Source organism: Sturnira hondurensis, unplaced genomic scaffold, assembly GCF_014824575.4.
Source record: "Sturnira hondurensis isolate 20B ecotype Veracruz unplaced genomic scaffold, ASM1482457v3 Scaffold0009906, whole genome shotgun sequence".
Lineage (NCBI taxonomy): Eukaryota > Metazoa > Chordata > Mammalia > Chiroptera > Phyllostomidae > Sturnira > Sturnira hondurensis.
In genome coordinates, this window is record NW_028082537.1 from 1,387,051 (window position 1) to 1,405,834 (window position 18,784).

At 35.6% G+C, this 18,784-nt stretch overlaps 1 protein-coding gene across 9 annotated transcripts in view; it reads left to right on the plus strand.

Moving 5' to 3' along the window:
* The window catches only part of MLLT10 (MLLT10 histone lysine methyltransferase DOT1L cofactor), a 251,441-nt gene that overhangs the window by 98,031 nt on the left and 134,626 nt on the right, over nucleotides 1-18,784 (plus strand). The gene's annotated exons all lie outside the window — the stretch shown is intronic.

An 18,784-nucleotide genomic window follows, 5' to 3' on the forward strand; every position in this document is an offset into this window, starting at 1 on the left:
GAGAAAAATGAACTACTTTGACTTAAATCTTTTATCCATTTAATTCAAGAATATAGTGTGGTATGTATCGAACTTTTTCCTTCCCACATGGTTGGGCAGTTTTTAAAATATTATTAATAGGTAATCAATCTGTGTTTTTCACAGTGATTTGAGTTATTGTTTGAATCATTATTGAAATCTTAGGTATTCTTCACATTTTTCCTGTTCCAATGATGTGTCTTTCTGTTACCCTAGTAGCACACTATTTAAATCATTATGGCTTTATATACACACATCTTAGTACATGGTGGAAGAGACATTGTCGTGTTTTTCTCCAGATGAACAGAACTAACTACAATTTTTATTATACTGGAATCACATTAAAATATTATGTTGGGGAAGAATTAATCTGTTTTTCTTTATTTTGTATTGTTCGTGCTGTTACAGTTGCTCCTACTTTTCCCCTCTTTGCCCACTACGACAAAGCCCCTGTTCCCTCTGTACCCCAGGCCGTCACCACAGGCGTGTATGTTCTTTAGCTGATCTCTTCAAAGAATTTGTCTTTTAATGATACTGAATCTTCTGTTTCAGAAACATGGTGTATCTCTCCATTTATCAAGTTTTTTCTTTTCTCTTTGGTGTTTTCCTTTTATGTGGTTGCTATATATGTTTCTTGTATTTTTTATGGTTACTGATTTGTTTCATGTAGTTAACCTTAAAAAATTTAATATTCTGACAGAAAATTGTGCTTAAACAACAATTAAATAAATTATAAAAGATTTAATATTCTGTCTTCACAAATGTTTAGGTTAATAGCTTGCATGTTAATTCTGAAATGATTGTAGCAGTTGGAATATGGATCATTGAGTTTGGGAAAACATTAATTCTGAGTGGATGGTCACAAAGAATAATTTGGACAACATTTATTAAGGCAGTAGACACTTACTGTTGACCTGCTTTGTACCAATCATTGTGCTAAACATTAGGAATTCAAAGATGGCAAAAAACCCAAAAAATTAGAGGGTTTTCTTAGTGTGACACCCAGTTAGTCAATTAAATAATAATTATAATGTATGAAAAGAATAATAATATATATTATAAATAATAAATATAAATGAAGTGTTATGGAGGATAATGAAAGGCAGGATTATTTTTGCCTAAGGAATTGAATAAGGTACATAAAGAGATTATAAGGTCTTTGAAGAGTAACTAATAATTTGACCTGTGGAAAAAAGTATCAAGTAATAATTTCAGACAAAGAAGGTAAAATAAAATAGGGTAGTTGATTCAAATGGTAGGTGGTAGGCAGTTCAGAGAATAATAAATAAATTTGTGTTATTGGAAATTGTGAGATTTAGGAAAAAGTAAAAGGAAATTTTATACATGATAGGAAAAGTAATTTTCTAGAATATCTGTAAAGTATATTGTAAAATTGCAAAGAATTCACTGTATCACCCTGGTAAGTTTTCTACATGCCATTAACTATGTAATGGCCAGTTTTTGTACCACTTGTCATCAGATTTATGTTTTTATTTTTGGCCTCTTATGTTTTCCTGTATCAATTCCTCATTTCACTGCCATGTACATTTTGTTAGGAAACATAGTGTGGCATGTGTTATCTTTAAATGAGTTTTTAAAAATACAAAGATTGTTGGTTTTCTTTAGCCATGCAGAAGCTTTTTTAGTTTGATGTAGTCCCATTTGTTTATTCTTTCCTTATATCCCTTGCACTTGGGGATGTATTGGTGAAAATATTGCTATGTGAGATACCTGCAATTTTCTTGCCTATATTTTCTTCTAGGACTTTTATGGTGTCATGACTTACATTTAAGTCTTTTATCCACCTTAAGTTTATTTTGGTGTATTGTATAAGTTGGTGGTCTAGTTTCATTTTTTTTGCATGTACTTGTCTAGATCTAACACCATTTATGGAAGAAGCTATTTTTACTCCATTTTATGTTCCTGCCTGCTTTGTCAAATATTAACTACATGGCTAAAGAAAACACCAACAAAATGGAAAGGGAACCAACCATATGGGAAAACATATTTGCCAATGATAACTTGGACAAAGGTTTGTCCTCCAAAATGTATAAAGAACTCACACAACTCCACACCAGGAAAACAAACAATCCAATTAAAAAACAGGCAAAGGACTTAAACAGACACTTCTCCAAGGAAGACATACAGAGGGCCCATAGACACATGAAAAAAATGCTCAACATCACCAGCCATTAGAGAGTTTTGAATTAAAACCACAATGAGATAACCACTTCATACCAGTTGGAGTGGCCATTGTTAATAAATCAACGAACAGCAAGTGCTAAAGAGGTTGTGAAGAAAAGGGAACCCTAGTGCACTGTTGGTGAGAATGCAGACTGGTGCAGCCACTGTGGAAAACAGTATGGAATTTCCTCAAAAAACTAAAGATGGGCCCTGGTTTGTGTGGCTCAGTGGATTGAGTGCTGGCCTGCAAACAAAAGGGTCACTGGTTGAATTCCCAGTCAGGGCACATGCCTGGATTGCAGGCCAGGTCCCAGTAGGGGGTGTGCAAGAGGCAACCACACATTGATGTTTCTCTTCCTCTCTGTCTCCCTCCCTTGACCTCTCTCTAAAAATAAATAAAATCTTTAAAAAAAAACCCCAGAGCTAAAGATGGAACTGTTTTTTGATCTAGTGATCTCACTGCTGGGAGTATACTGTAAAAATTCTGAAATACCAATTCAAAAGAACCTATGTACCCCAATGCTCATAGCAGCGTTATTTACAGTAGCCAAGTGCTGGAAACAGCCTGAGTGCCCCTCACTAAATGAGTGGATGAAAAATCTGTGGTACATTTACACAATGGAATACTATGCAGAGAAAGAAAGAAGGAACTCCTACCCTTCTCGACAGCTTGGATGGAACTGGAGAATTATGCTAAGTGAAATAAGCCAGGCAGTGAAAGACAAATACCATATGATCTCACCTATAAGTGGAATCTAATCAACAAAACAAACAAATGAGCAAAATATAACCAGAGACATGGAAATAAAAACAAATTGACAGTGACCAGAGGGGAGGCTGTAGGGGATAACAGGGGAAAGAAGGGGAAGGCTCAAGCCAAGGAACACAAATAAAGGACTCATGGTCATGGACAGTGAGGGGGAATGAACCGTGTGAGTGGGTTGGGATGGAGCAGAGGAGCAATGGAGAAGAAGGCAGAACAACTATAACTGAACACCAATAAATACAAAAATATATATAAATTTTAAAAAAGGAAATATGAAGATTGGGGCAACATAGAGATTTATGAACCTTTTTGAGATGGAAGCCTGTGTTCTTCAGAGTGAAGGAAGCATTTCTTTTAGCAAGCTACAGTTTTCATAGAGATTGGCAAATTATGTATAATATCTTTTTTGTATCCTTTTGAATAATCTATTAGGTGACTATAAAGGAATGAATGTTTATAAATATAGGAAGGATCATAATAGACAAAACAAAGAAGCAAATAAAAAACACTGTAAAACATGGTGCCATTGGATTGTAAAAGCTCAAAGAGAGGACAGCGTAAGAATTGCTAGCCTGACTTACTTTCAGTTTTTTTCAAAAGGAATAGTGGTGGACAGCTATTTTTAAAAGTTTTTATCAATATATTTTGTATTTAAAGGGTGAAAATAATTTGAAAGTACTAAATATTCTCCTGCACTTTTAGGACTTTTAATGACATTGTTAGTGTCATTAAAGAAAACTAGGTTTCAGATTGTGCCATTTCCACATTCATCTACTCATTTATTCAGCATTTATAGCATCTACTATATGTACCAGGCACTGTGGAATGCGTGAGGAATAAATACATCGTTTAGTATGGTTGGATAGACATGCATAAATCGATGGTGGTTTACTGTGTAGTATGTGCATGGATTCTAGAGTAGAGATTGTTCACTTAACCTAGTCTAACATGGCTGAACAAAGAGAGGGGTGGTATCTTAGAAAACGTTTCAGCTTTCTTGAATTTTAAAAAGTTAAGAGGTCTTCAGGTGCTGGTTGTGTGGGGAGGAGGCAGAAGGGAGCACATGAGTGGCTACTGATTTTATACATTGAAGGAGTAAAAGCTTTGAAGTGGGAAATAGTAGGGAGGATTAGAGGGTGAGAGAGGGGAGTAATGGTGAAGAGGAAGGGCAGTATTGCTACAACTTTGAATGTGATGTGTAGAATCCTGAGACAGGTTGTCAGGACCAGATTTTCAAGGGCCTCATATATCAAGTTAAGGAGCTTGAACGTTATCTCTATTGAGAGTTCTTATATTTGGGAGGTATATGTTTAGGTCTGCCTGACATTCTAATGGATAGTGAAGAGAGGATTGGGAGAGGAGGGATAGAAAGAGAAAAAAAGTAGTTACATAGAAACTGTTACGGCTTTCACAGTATTCCAGAAAGTTAATAATGACTTAGAAGTGGTAGAGAGTGATAGAAATGAAGGGACAGAGACATTTAGGTAATTTGTAAGGAACTTGATTGACCAAGCTTGGTAATTAGTATATGTAATGTGACTAATTAGTTTAATGGGGAAGAAAAATCAGAATGGAATTTCAGTTTCAAGAAAGTAAGTACCAGGCACATCATCCTCACCTGAAATAGAATATATAGAGAGGAGTCATGTTTACTGACTCCTCATTTCTTAGTACAAAGACACTAAGTTTGAAATTCTTGGCATATTGTGGTTGGATTTATTACGTTGTTTGTAAAACAAGTCTTGTGTCTACAAGTTGTTTATTAGCATATATTAACAATATAATAGTAAGGTCCCAGGATATAATTCATATTGCTGCCGAAACATTGAACATTTGCTTGTGTGTATATCTAATGTATGTTTGTTTTCGTTTGCTACTTTATCCTACTCAAGTGAACACTTAAATTCTGTTTTCTTTTTTTGGTGGACAGTGGAATCTTTTGGAAAAGAGAAACAATCTCACATCCATGTATCTATCAAAAATTTCTTTTGCCCTTTCTGGTACCTCAGCTCATTCTCAATTTGAATCTCCCTCTTTGACTTATCTCTTGTCTTTATCTCCTTTCCTCCCCCCAATTCTTACACGTATACATTCTATTTTTTTAAGCTTCACTTTATTTTTTAAAGGTTTTATTTATCTTAAAGGGGGAAGGGAGGGAGAAAGGGAGAGAAACATCAATGTGTGATTGCTTCTCATGTGCCCCCTGCTGGGAACTGGCCTGCAACCCAGGCATGTGCCCTGACTGGGAATCAAACTGCAACCCCCTGGTTCATAGGCCCATGCTCAATCCACTGAGCTACCCCAGACAGGACGTATACATATTTTACTGTATTTGCTATTTTTTGCCTTAGGGAATAGCACGTTTTAAAAAATATATATTTGCAGAGGGAAGAGGAGAGGAAATTTCAGGGGGAAAGGGGAAGGATTGGCAGGAACAAGTATGGGGGACACGTGGACAGAAACAAGGGGAGGGTGGAAACGGGAGGGAGGTGGGAAGGGCCGGGGGGGATGGGAGTAAAAGGCAGAAAACTACTTGAACAACAGCTAAAACATAAATAAATAAATAAATAAATAAATAAATAATACATATTTGTTCTTTGTGTATTTTGTGCTTCTCTATTCAACTGCACTTTTAATTGCCTTTTTTGCCATTCCAAAGTTAAGAGGTTATTCTATTAAATAGGGTTTACTGAGGACTGTGGAAGAATGGCAGTATAAATTCCTTCAGTGTTATTTCTTTGCTTCTTTACTTCAGAAGGCAACATTCAAATCTAAATTTATGGTAGTGGCAGTATACAGTGGTTCATTAAAATAGATTATGGGATTAAAATCTCACCAACATACAAATTTGCTCATGTCACTTTTTGTTTTAATGTTTATTTGGTGTGTTAGGTACTTTTAGACGATAGATATTTATATAATCTGTTATATGTAGTTGATTAAGGGTTAAGATTTTATAAAAACATACTTAAAGATAGATACATTGCTGGGCAATATGATATTAAAACAAGGCAAATCAAATTTGACAAATTGTTTTTCCATAGAAACATTGCTATAACAAGGGCTTAGATATAAGACCAAAGACTTTATTTTAGTGAGAAATTGAATTTACTAAATCTGCCTAAAGTGCAAATGGGGTTGAAGGAACGGCTGCACGAGGAAGTCTCACAGCATACATGGGGAATTGGACTTGAACCTGGAATGTCATAGAGCGAATACTGTCTACTCTGTTTTTGAAGGTTCTGTAGTCTCTTTTATGTCTATAGTCTGTTTCTGCTTCCATATAGTAATCCCTATAATTCTGCTCCTATTTTATCTGCATTCCCTACAGGAAACTGGCTCTCAAAGAGTTTTAGTTCTAAATTTCTAACAGAGAAACTCTGGTGTAGGCATCTGGGCTTAGAATAAGGCATTTTCACGTAGGAAAAATATTATGGAATACCATCCCATCAATAGAAATTGAACATAGAGGATAATTTCTGCATAGAGGTATGAGTGGTGTAGGTGTTCTTTACCTTCCTGTTGCATAGATGTTCTATTTAAAACAACTGTAAAAAAGCCTATAAATGGTTCCTGATGTACATATGCCAAATCACATATTCTGATTATTTAATTTTAATAAAATAGTTCAGTGTTCTGCACAGACTTCTTGAGAATTTATCGGTCTTTTTTTGCCTTAAATTAAAAGTAATGCACAATGCAGTTTTTTGGCAACTTTATTAATAGAGCTGATTTAGGTCACTTAATTACTTAATGAAAAACTGGTAAAGGGGTGGTTGTGTATTGGGAGTTAATTTTTTTGCACCACAGAAGAACACTAGCACATTGAATTAAGGTATGACTTTGTTTTAGCTTGGAATCAATCTGGATAAAATTGGGCAAACTGTGATTTGTGTGAGTTGCTTGATTTTAAAGGAATCTCAGTAAAGTGATCACTCTGCCGGGAGACAGACTTTGAAGGAAGGTCAGATTTTTCTAAACTTAGTGGTTCTTTACCTTTTTTAGGTCTTCAGGATTTTGATAAAACATAAGGAATCTTTCCCCAGAATAACATACACCCCAAATACAGTGTAACATAAAATATTTTAAATATCGTTTCTCGAGGAGCATAGACGTACCCCTTGGTAGATGCTCATACTTGTGCTTCTCAGTCATGGTGAGGATTACCAAATTTTAGACCATATCAGATAGCACTTAAATAATTTAATATTTGGTATATTTAAAAACAATATATTTAAAATTAAATACAGGGATGGGCAAAAGTAGATTTATAGTTGTAATACAAATATATAATACAATAATTAAAGAAGAAACAGGAATAAACTTGTGTTTACTCACAACTGTAAACCTACTTTTGCCCACCCCTGTATTTAAAGTGTTTGGGTATTGCTTTTTTTTTTTTTATTGTTTTTATTGTTGACTTGAGAGGGAGAGAAACATTGATTTGCTATTACTCTTATTTATTCATTCACTGGTTGATTCTTGTATGTGCTCTGACCGGAAATCAGACCCACAAGCTTGTCATACCAGGACTATGCTCTAATCAAGTGAGCTACTACCTGGCCAGGTCTGGCATTGTTTTCTAATTGTTTTTTGATCTGTAAATAAGAAGAGAGTTGTAATTATGCCAAAAATACAGATTTTATTCCTGGCTCTTTACTGACGATTCTAATGTTTGTGACATAATTTGTTTTGCCATTTTCATATTACTGAACACTGAGCCTTTATCGAGCTATTTTTTTGTTACATATAAAAGCATGGCAGAAATCATGCTTCACCAAGCCTTTTCCCCTGTGTTTTGGAATATTCTTTTTGGCTAGAAATCTAGAAGTAGAATTATTGTGTCATTGACTAAACCTGTTTCTAAAGTTCTTATAATATTGCCTCACTGTTTTTCCAAATTTTTATAGTTAATAATTTGTGAAAATGCCACTTTTACCACACCATTATTAAAAACAACTTTAAGTATTTTTTTAATTCAGTAGTTGAAAATTATATCTAATTAGTGTAATTTTTATTTGATTACTTGTTAGGCCATCAGAACTGGGGTTTGTTTTGCCCATTTACCTGTTAAACTGTTAGGTTTTCTTAAGTTATGTACTCTTTAAATAATTATACTAAATTTTTGCCTGTGTATACCTTAGGTTTTTTTTTCCATTTTGCCTTTCAGTTTTGGTTAAAGAAAATACTCACAGCCCTGGCTGGTGTAGCTCAGTGGATTGAGCGCGGGCCTGCGACTCAGACGATCGTGGTTCTATTCTCAGTCAGGGCACATGCCTGGGTTGTAGTCCAGTTCCCTGCAGGCCAACTCCCAGCAGGGGATGCAGGAAAGGCAACCATACATTGATGTTTCTCTCCCTCTCTCCTTCCCTTCCCCTCTAAAGATAAATAAATAAAATCTTTAAAAAAAAAAAGAAGTTTAAAGAAAATACTCACAGACACACAACTATACTTTATCATTTTGGGGGAGGTGTCAGACATACAAGATGATTAAAAACTTAGACTCTTTTGAAGTAGTTAGGTTATATAAGAACATACAGCATGTACCAAATTATAGTGTTATTTGTATTTTTCTGCACTTGCAATACAGAGATCTTTTCTCTGTGTAAAGAAATTTCTGCACATTAGCACAGAGCAGCCTTGTGGGATTAAGGAAGTTAGATACTTATTCTCATTACCATTCAGCATTGTTCCAAGAAATTGACAGAAATAGCTGCAACCATTACTCTGGCTCATTTTCTACAAGTGGCATGTTTTTGATACATTCTGTATGCTAGAAATGAGATACACAAAGCAAAATGATACAACTGCTGCAGGTTTCAAAGTCGCATGGAAGATGAAAATGACTTTGTTCGTTGTCAAAGGTGGTCTTTTAAGGGGAAAGTCCAGTTGCCATATGTAGTACTAAAAACTTAAAACATGTAAGGATTGCCAGAAATTAATTTCCTTTGTGCCATAATACACACATGGTTCATTCTTTTTTGATGAAGGAAACAGTGGTTGAATCACATAGCTGGATATGTTGGCTGAGTGGTTTTTCTCTCAGCTGTGGGAAAACTTTGACAACATATAGCTGGCTTGGCCTATGCCTTCATCCATCCTGCAACATTAAGGGAGGTTCCTTTGTGGTCATCTTTCATTCTGCTGGTTTAAGCCTTCTTTTCTGTCAAATTAATGCTTTTAGACAAATTTATATTGACTGAAAGTCAAAATTGATTGACTTCTTAGGGAAATGGCAAGGTAACAATAAAATGTGCAGGTAGAGAGAGAGGGGATGAAAATGGAGGGGTTATGTAGGTTGGGAGGTAGGTTACATTAGTATTTTAAAAGGGAGAAAATGGGAAGTTTTATTTCACAGTGCCATATAAATATCTGCCTGTAATCACAAAGAGTAATGTGATGATCTGAGCTTCCAGATTGAAGGGAAAAATATATATTGAATAACAAAATAAGGCTACATTTTGGGTCTGAAATTGGAATAATGAGATTTCATCCCCCAACGGTACCTTTCAGCAGTGCTTGGATAATAGAAAACCATGGAATAGTGTCAAAAGGGAGCAGAGCATCTAGCAGCAAGTTGTAATACTGATCAAGTTAATACTGCTGGTAAAGATTTCTCGTAAGTTGTAGAAGAATATACAGCTTGCCATTTTCCCCTGTTACAGGTCTAGCGGTTTTTTGTTTTTTTCCTTTGAAAGTTCAAAGCATTGACCTGCTCTTAAACTGTGACAATCCTAATTTCCCACATAATACACCATATGACCCCTCTTTTAGGGAATTAGTCAAGTGCTCTTTGTATCTACCACTTCTTTCCCACAATGATGAGGAAATAAAGAAATGGATCTTACCTGCACAAAAGTCTGGTTTGAAGTAGGCTACTGGGTTGGTATGCTCTGTGACACCTAAGAACATACAGGTCTTTCTAAAAGTGTAAAACTAACTGATATTTTTTTTACAAATTGGTTTTGACTTTTGAAAGTTCAATACTTTGTGTGTGACTTCATCTTTTTTGAATTTTCTTCATATATCAACAACTGAACCTAAAAAAACAACAAAAACAAACTAAGCAAACAACTAAAATAGGAAAAGAATCACAGAAATGGAGATCAGATGGAGGGTTATCAGCAGAAAGTGGGGAGAATGGGAGAAAAGGTACAGGGAATAAGAAGCATAAATTGTAGGCACAAAATACACAGGGGAGGTTAAGAATAGTATAAGAAATGGAGAACCTGAAGAATTCATATGTATGACCCATGGATATGAACTAGGAGGGTAATGCTGGTGGGATGGGGGATTACAGGGTGGAGGGGCATAAAGGAGAGAAAAGAAAATGGGACAACTAATAGCACAATCAATTAAGTATACAAAAAAATTTGTTTTTTTTACCTTTATCTAAATTCTTGATTTCTTTTGTGCCTAATACAAAGAACATTTTGGGGGTTTCATAATTTTGTTCAAATTTGGTTCTGTTTTTGTAAAGTTTTAGTTTTTATCTTTATTGCTATAACATAGCTTCCTTTATTTTTAACTATTTTGTGAATTGTCATGTTTAAAATGGTAATCATGTAATGAATCAGAATACCCCTCCACCCCCAGTGTTTAGTCAACTCCAAAACATTACCAACTCATAGCCAGTAGCTTAAAACAGCAGAAATTTATGTCCAAAATTTGGAAGCTAGAAGTCTGAAATCAAGGTATTGACAGAGTTGGTTTCTTCTGAGAATTCAGAAGGAGAATTAGTTCCATGCCTCCCTCCTAGCCTCTGGCGATGGCTGGCAATCCTGGGCATTCTTTGGCTTTGTAGATGTACCACCTTAATTTTTTCCTTTGTCCACATGGTGTTCTTCCTTTGTCTCTGTGTTCTTATGTGGCTATCTTCTGATTAATTTTTAAGGTATTTTTACAAATCTGAGGATATGTTTGATTTTAGAGAGGAGGGAAAAGAGAGGATGGGGGAGAGAGAGACACACACACAAACATCAGTGCGAGAGAGAATCATGGATCGGTTGCTGCCTGCATGCACCTAGACTGGGGATTGAACCTGCAACCTTTTGGTGTATAGGATGATGCTCCAACCAATTGAGCCACTGGCCAGGGTTGTGGCCATCTTCTTATAAGGACACTAATCTTATCTTTATTCACTATGCCCTAATATTAACTAATTATACCTGCAGTGACCCAATTTCCAAATAAAATCATATTCTGAGGTATGGGGTGGTTATTAGGACCTCACGTAACGTTTTGAGGGGGACACAATCCAATCTATAGTAATCTGACACCTACCTGCTTCTGCCTGGCCCCCATTAATTTTCTTACAACATGCAAAGTCCTTTTATTCCATCCCAGTATCCTTTTATTCCATCCCAGCATCTCTGAAAGTGCTAATCTATTCAAGTATCAACTGTTAAATGAAAAAATCTTACCTAAATATAAAAAAACCAAATGTTCCAAATACTATCTTCTAATCGAATCCTCTAAATCAGGCATGGATATGGTCCTTCCTGAGTCGAAATTCCTTTTGATCTGTGAACCTGTGAAAATATAGAAGAGTTATCTCTTTCTAAGATACAATGGTGGGAGAGGTATAGTATAGAAATTCCTATTTCAAAAGGGAGAAATAAGAAGGAAAAAGGGTGCTACTGGTGTAAAGCAGGTTTGTAACTTAGCAGAAAAAATTCTATTAGCTTCCAAGACCTGAGAATAATGCTCTGTGGCTTGACAATCTGTCTTCTGTACTCATTGGTGTGGTGTTTTCCCTTAGTTCTCTTCTAATGAGTAAGTTGAAGGCTGGGGTACTGGGTTTTTGGTTCCAGGATGTTTGTGCTCTGTGCTCACCTTTCAGCTATATTGTTCAGTGTGCCACGGGAGGTAGTTCTCTCTGTGCTCTGACTTTACCACCTGTTTGCCTCTCTTTTGGCGTTAGATTGCTGTTGTTTTTTATTTGATATTTTTGGTTTTGGATTTCTTTTGTTGTTTTGGTCCAGACTTAGTTTTGGTAGCTCTGTATATCTTGGCCTCAGAGGTTCCTTATCCCTCTCCTTATGACATGCTTTGCTTTGTATCTGTGGAAGGACTTGTGAGAGCGAGCTTCCTGCCCCTTTTCCAGCCTAGAAGACTTTTAGTACTATTGTATTGTTTGCGGATCCTATAGTTGGGAATTTTATTTGCTCTTTGCCTCAGTGATAAAAGATTTTTTTCCTTTGTTCTACTAACTATGGTGGGTCTTTCTTATTTTAAGATTTTGTTTATTTATTTTTAGAGAGAGGGGGAGGGAGGAAGGGGGAGAGAGAGAGAGAGAAATGTCAAAGTGTGTTTGCCTCTCACATGGCCCCCACTGGAGACCTGGCCTGCAACCCAGGCATGTGCCCTGACTGGGAATTCAACTGGTGATGCTTTGGTTCTCAGTCTGTGCTCAACCCACTGAGCTACACTAGCCCGGGCACCATGGTGGGTCTTTATCCATGCCTTAGGCATGATAGAGTTTGTTGCCAGTCCCGCAGATGCTTAAGGCTTTTGAAAGGAGTGGGCAAGAGGTAGGATTTCATCTTTCCCTTAGTGGTGCCTGATTTCTTTCTTTACACCTACACCACTGAGTGAGATTCTTTCTGGTTGTTTTGACTCCTTTCTTTCAATCCTCCCCATGAGTTCCTTCTAAAACCTTATAGTATATAGCCTGTGAATGAGTATGAACTTCTATTCTGTCTGTGTTTGCACACTAGCCTATAATCAGCTTTTAGCAATTTGTTAGCATCTTGTGGTTCTTAGTGGGTTGCTGGGAGAGTGCATCTCTTTTTGGAGTTCAGGCTACTTGGTTGCCTTGCAACTGCAAATCTTTTATAGTTTCAGGAAGTTGTTTTCTAGTTTAAATAGTTTTTTCTTGTTAAGTTTGACATAATGCTCTTCAAGCTTTCTACTTCTTACTAGGGTTGGAATTTGGCTCATATATTCTTTTGCTATAAACATTGTTTTGAAAAAGTTAGGTCAACTAATGGCTTTTTTTTTCTTTAAAAAGTGAAGACTTTCAGGCTATGAATTTGGGTCTGAGTATAGCTCTATTCACATATTTAACATCTTATTTAGATATGATTTTTGCTATTTGTGAGCATTTTCTCAATAATCCTCAGGTAGTTTACAGCTTTCTTCTTGATTTGATAATTATTTAATGATAATCTTTAAATTATTAAATTACTTGTTTTTCTTTCTTGATTCAGGTGTCTTGGGGCTCTGTTATTAGATGCATATATAAAATTAAAATTATTACAACTTTCTCACAGATTGGCCTTCTTTTAAAAGATTTTATTTTATTTGTTCATAATGGAGATGGGAGGGAGAAAAACATCCATATGCGAGAGAAACATGATTGCTTGCCCGTTGAATGTACCCCGACCATGGACTGAACCTACAACTCAGGCATGTGCCCTGACCAGGAATCAAACCAGTGACCCTTCTGCTTTGTGGGACAGTGCCCAACCTGCTGAGCCACATCAGTCAGGGCAACCTTTTCTATTATTAGAAAATGTCCCTCTTTATCTTTTCATTTCAAAGTCTTTTTCAGGTGAAGGGGTCATATAATGGTAGACATTCCAGCTGTCTTCTGCTTTCACTTTTTCATCCATTTACTCTTAACTAGTTAGTAACTTTAAAGTATGCCTTCTGTGGACAGCATATGGAACTTGTTATTTTATCAGTCTCTGCCTTTCAATTGAAGCACTTCCACATTCAATGATATTATTAATGTAAATGGATTTATGTCTGCCATTTTAGTTTTTGTTTTCTGGTGACAACTTTCTTCCTTTTTCTTAAAAGATTTTATTCATTCATTCATTCATTCATTTATTTAAATTTTAGAGAAAGGAGAAGGGAGGGAGAAATAGAGGAAGAGAAGCATGGATGTACAAGAGAAACATCGATTGGTTGCCTCTTGCATGCCCCTAGTCAGTGACCTGAGCCCAGCCAGAGCATATTCCTTGTTGGGAGTCATATCAGTGACTTTTAGGTGTGTGGGGTGATGCCCAATCCCATGAGCCACACCACTCAGGGCTCCACTATATTTCTTTTTTTAACTGCCTTCTTTAATCTCATGTGGATATTTTCTAGTGTACCATTTTAAATTCCTTTCATTATTTTAAAATTATCTTTTCTTGGGTAGTTTTTTTTAGTGGTTGCTGTAGGGCTTACAGTATTCATCTTAGCAGAATGTACTTAATTTTAGTAATGTGGAAAATTCATTCTTATACAGCCATTCCTGTCCTCCCTTTTGTGCTGTTATTATAGATAGTATGTCTGTATATACTACAAACCCAATAGTACATTGTTAAAATTATTGCTTTATATAGTGTTATATCTTTTCAAGGAGTTAAGAGAAGGAGATTCATTTATAGAGTGGATGTGTGTGTACATGTATATTTTCCTATGTACCATTTTTGTTACTATTCATTTCTTTCTATTGGTTCAAGTTGCCATATGCTGTTATTTTCCTTCTCCAATATAGCTTTATTCCCACCCTCTTTGATTTTGTTCTCATTGTCAACTATATTTTTATATGTTATAGTCCCAACAGTAAAATGTGGGCGTTGTTTTATACAATTATTTTTTGTATTAAGAGAAGAATAAGAAAGGCATATCTACTTATATGGTTTTTTATCAGACAAAAAAAACCCTTTAATCATTTCCAAGAAATTACCTTTGTCAGAGTTCTCTGTTCTTTTTTATTTAAAAATATTTTTTATTGAGTCTATTGGGCTAACATTGGTTAACAAAACTGTACAGGTTTCAAGTGTATAACTCAACTAAACGTCATCTGCATACTGCTGCATGCACCTATCACCCAAAGTAAAGTCTCTTTTCATCCCCACTTTTCCTTCTAGCTATCACCATATTGTTGTCTGAGTCTGTGTGTATTTGTCTGTTTGTTTGTTTAATCCTTTAGCCTTTTGTTCACCGAGCCCCCAAACCCCACTCCCTTCTGACAGCTGCTAATCTGTTCTATGTATGCATGCTTATGTTTCTATTATTTGTTTATTATATTCCACATGTAAATGATATCATATAGTAATTATCTTTCTCTGATTGGCTTATTTCACTTAGCATAATATTCTCCATGTGTTTTTAATTAGTCTTCTTTTAAAATTTCAGCTTTATGCAGTATAGTTGACTGAAACCCATTGTTTTTTGTGTGAATTGCAGTTATTGTTTAGTGGTCCATGGTTTTAGCCTAAAGAATTTCCTTTAATATTCTTTCTTAGTCAAGCTTGAAGAACAAAGTATCTCACTTTTTGTTTGTCTGAGAATGTCTTTATTTCACTTTTATTTTTGCAGTATAGCTTCGTTGGGTATAGGATTCTTGGTTGGCTGTTTTGTTCTTTCAGCATTTTAAATATGTTTTGTTGCTGCCTTCTGTCTTCATTGTTTCTGATGAAACCTAAGGTGTTCAATTTATTGTGGTTTCCTTGTATGTGATGAGTAATTATTTCTCACGTTACCAAGATTCTCTCTTTATTTTTGGCCTCTATCATTTTGAGTGTGCTTTCTACATTTTTATCCTATTTGAGTTTAACCTTTTGGATTACTGTTTTTCATAAATTTTGGGAAGTTTTCAGACATTATTTATTCATATACAGTTTCTGTCCCTTTCTTTCACTCCTCCTGGTTTTCTCATATGTAAAAGTTAGTGCCCCTGATGGTGTCCACATTTCTCAGAAACTGTTCTTTAGGTAGTATAATTTGAAAAAATATTTATATTGTATAAATATAAATATGTTTATCCTGCTTGTAAGTTTGTTGTTGTTTTTCTACTGCTAACTCAAATCTCTTGAGCCCCTTTAGTGACTTTTAGTAAAAGGTGAAAGATTTATATGATCTGAAGAGAAACCAGAGTATCCTTTTGTGACTTTTAAACTCCAGAATTTTCATTTGGTTGAAGTCTTTTAAGCTAAACCTCAAGCAGTTTCAAGTGTTTGCCTTCTTGTTCTTGTGCATAAGATCACACTTTCCTGTTTCTCTGTCTTATAATTTTTTTTTGTTGAAAACTGGACATTTTAGATACTTCAGGGTGGGGCAAAAGTGGGTTTACATTTGTTTGTATCGAGAAAAATGCAATAATAAATAATAATACAAGAATAAATTCTATTTCATACACTCATAATTGTAAGCCTACTTTTGCCCCATTCTTGTACTCTGGAGAATGCTTCTTTCTTCCCCTGTGGGTTTTTTTGTTGTTTGCTCAATTATTTAACAACTTGTCTGGAATAATTCTCCGATGTGTGTTTCCTAACAATGTATATAGTCTTAGATGGCCTTGCTCAGATGTCTTTATTTATTTTTTTATTTTTTAAGCCTGACTTCTTATGTTGCCTTTGCTTCAACATAAACCACTTATTAGTCAAAGATTGTGCTTAAGCCCTCTTAGCTAGTTAGGTTTTAATCCTTTGCCATTTCATATTTGTGTATGACTTAGATTTATTTTTCAAGGAGATCATCTAAGGCTTTCTCTTCAGTCCTTTTTGAGAGCATGCAGCCTTGAGCATGCACAGTCTTTTAGACCATTTGATATAAGTGTGATTTTATTTTCAAGTCTGGATTGTTAGGAGTTGCCCTAAGAGTAACTTATTGTTCAGCCAGTTTTGATCATAGGTTGTACTAAAGCCCCTTGAGCCTTATTGATTGATGGTTTTGTGTATGCCTTTAGGGAATGCTTTTAAGTCTGCCCCAAATCCCACTTCGATTTCTCCTTATTGGGTGCAACCTAGTTCATGTCCATAGCCTTTTGGACCCATAGAGAGGAGTGTGATCCAGGGTCCTTATTTGCTATTTTTCTCATGCTGGCCTACTGCTTTGCTTGTTTGTACTAGTATTTTGGAGCTGCCAGTTCCATCTTAATTGTTTACAACCGAAGTGTTTTTTAAAACACTAAATAACATAAAAATTTATGTTATTACAGTTTACCCAGTTACTCCCCCTTTGCCCCACTCTACCCAGTACCCCCTTCCTCCAGTGATACCCCCTCCTTTGTTCATGTCCATGGGTCCTGCATGTAAGTTCTTCGGCAACTCCATTTCCTGTACTTGCTTTTAATATCCTCCTGCCTATGCTGTACCTACTAATTTGTACCTAATCTCTTCACCTTCCCCCAGTCCCCCTCACCGTCCTTCCCACTGGCCACAAACTCTGTTCTCCATATCTATGATTTTGTTTCTGTTCTGCTTCTTTGCTTATTTTGTTTTTTAGATTTAATTGTTGATAGTTATATATTTATTGCTATTTTAATGTTCATAGTTTTGATCTTTTTCTTAAATAAGTCCCCTTAACATTTCATAAGATAAGGGCTTGGTGATGATGAACTCCTTTAGCTTTACCTTGTCTGGGAAGCACTTTATCTGCCCTTCTATTATTCTAAATGATAGCTTTGCTAGATAGAATAATCCTAGCTTGTTTATTCTGCTAGTGAGCTGGGAAATGGATGGCAGGACCCAGGATTCTTGGCCTGTTGTTAGGTCAAGGTGGGGGTTTATGAGTGGAAGCTCAGGGATGAGCAGGATGAGAGTCACTGGAGATCTTGCCCTCCTAGGGTGAAAATATAGCCTTAGACTAGGAATTGAGTGAGAGGAAGCCCTCATCTTTTTTGATCACTCTCAATGGAAGGGAAGTTCCAAAACAGAGAGCTAGCACTTTGTGTGGAGGTGGCATGGTGGTGATGGGAGCTGATCATAGCTCAAATGTCACAAGCACTGTTCTTGAAATTTAGTAGATTTTCTTGAATAAAATTTTCTTTATTTGTTGCATGTCTTCAGTACAATTTTTAGAGACTTCAGAGTGTTCTTTTTCACTTGTGAATGAATGGTTAATGCACTAGGGAGAAAATCAGTGGTGCTCTTCATCCTGCCATTCTTGTAGTCCTGATGTTCTACCTCCTGTTTATTTATATATTTTAAATAAAGATTCATTGTAAGTTTTAGTTTTATTGAATGGTCAAGTGATGTGTCTTTCACTGTCAGCCCTTTGGAAGTTATGGAGATATTTGAGGCATATTTGTACAATGTATTTTCCAAGAATTTCACTATATAAAATGTTACTCTTTTAGTCAGCTCTCTTTTTCTTCTTTAATCTTCTTGATCATTTGTAGGCCAAAAAAAATATGTTAAATTTTTTCATTGTTGTCGTTTCATACTGTCTTTTTGTAATTCGAACAGTTAGAAACGTTCTTTTTAGTATATCTAGATAAATAGTTTTGTTGTAACTTGAAACTTTACTTTTTATAGGTATGAAGTAATTTTTGTAATTCAGTTCAGTGTGAATCCTTTTTTCAACAAAGGATTTTATATTTGTGTACCTGACTAGGTATTAGGCTTTTTCGGTAAATGTTGTTGAATGATGTTATTTGGTACCATAGCGCATAGTGGGGGAAAATCTCTTTAGCTCCAAAAATTCATGTGATCCTGTTGAAGTTGGCTAGGTTATGCCTTATTACTGTTCAGAAATTGGTCTCATTTTAGAAGTATATCACCTGATTATATGTAGTTAGACATTAATTTTTTGTTTGCTCAACTTCTAGTCAGCTAAGAATTTTATTCATATACAGATGCTCATAGGTTGCCATTTATATAATTAAATCTTCTTTGAAGTTTAACTATTTGCAATTGGTAAAAGTAAACAGATGTCAGTCAAAGTTGCTAGGAGTGAGTGTTAGCCAATATCTCTTGGGGGCATCTCTGACCTTAGCTAAAGTATCTTTTTCAGACCTAGTATGTCAGGTTGGCAGGACTGAATGAGCCGATGTGAGATTTTTGTAGACCATTGGACTGCCCTTAACCTTGCTTA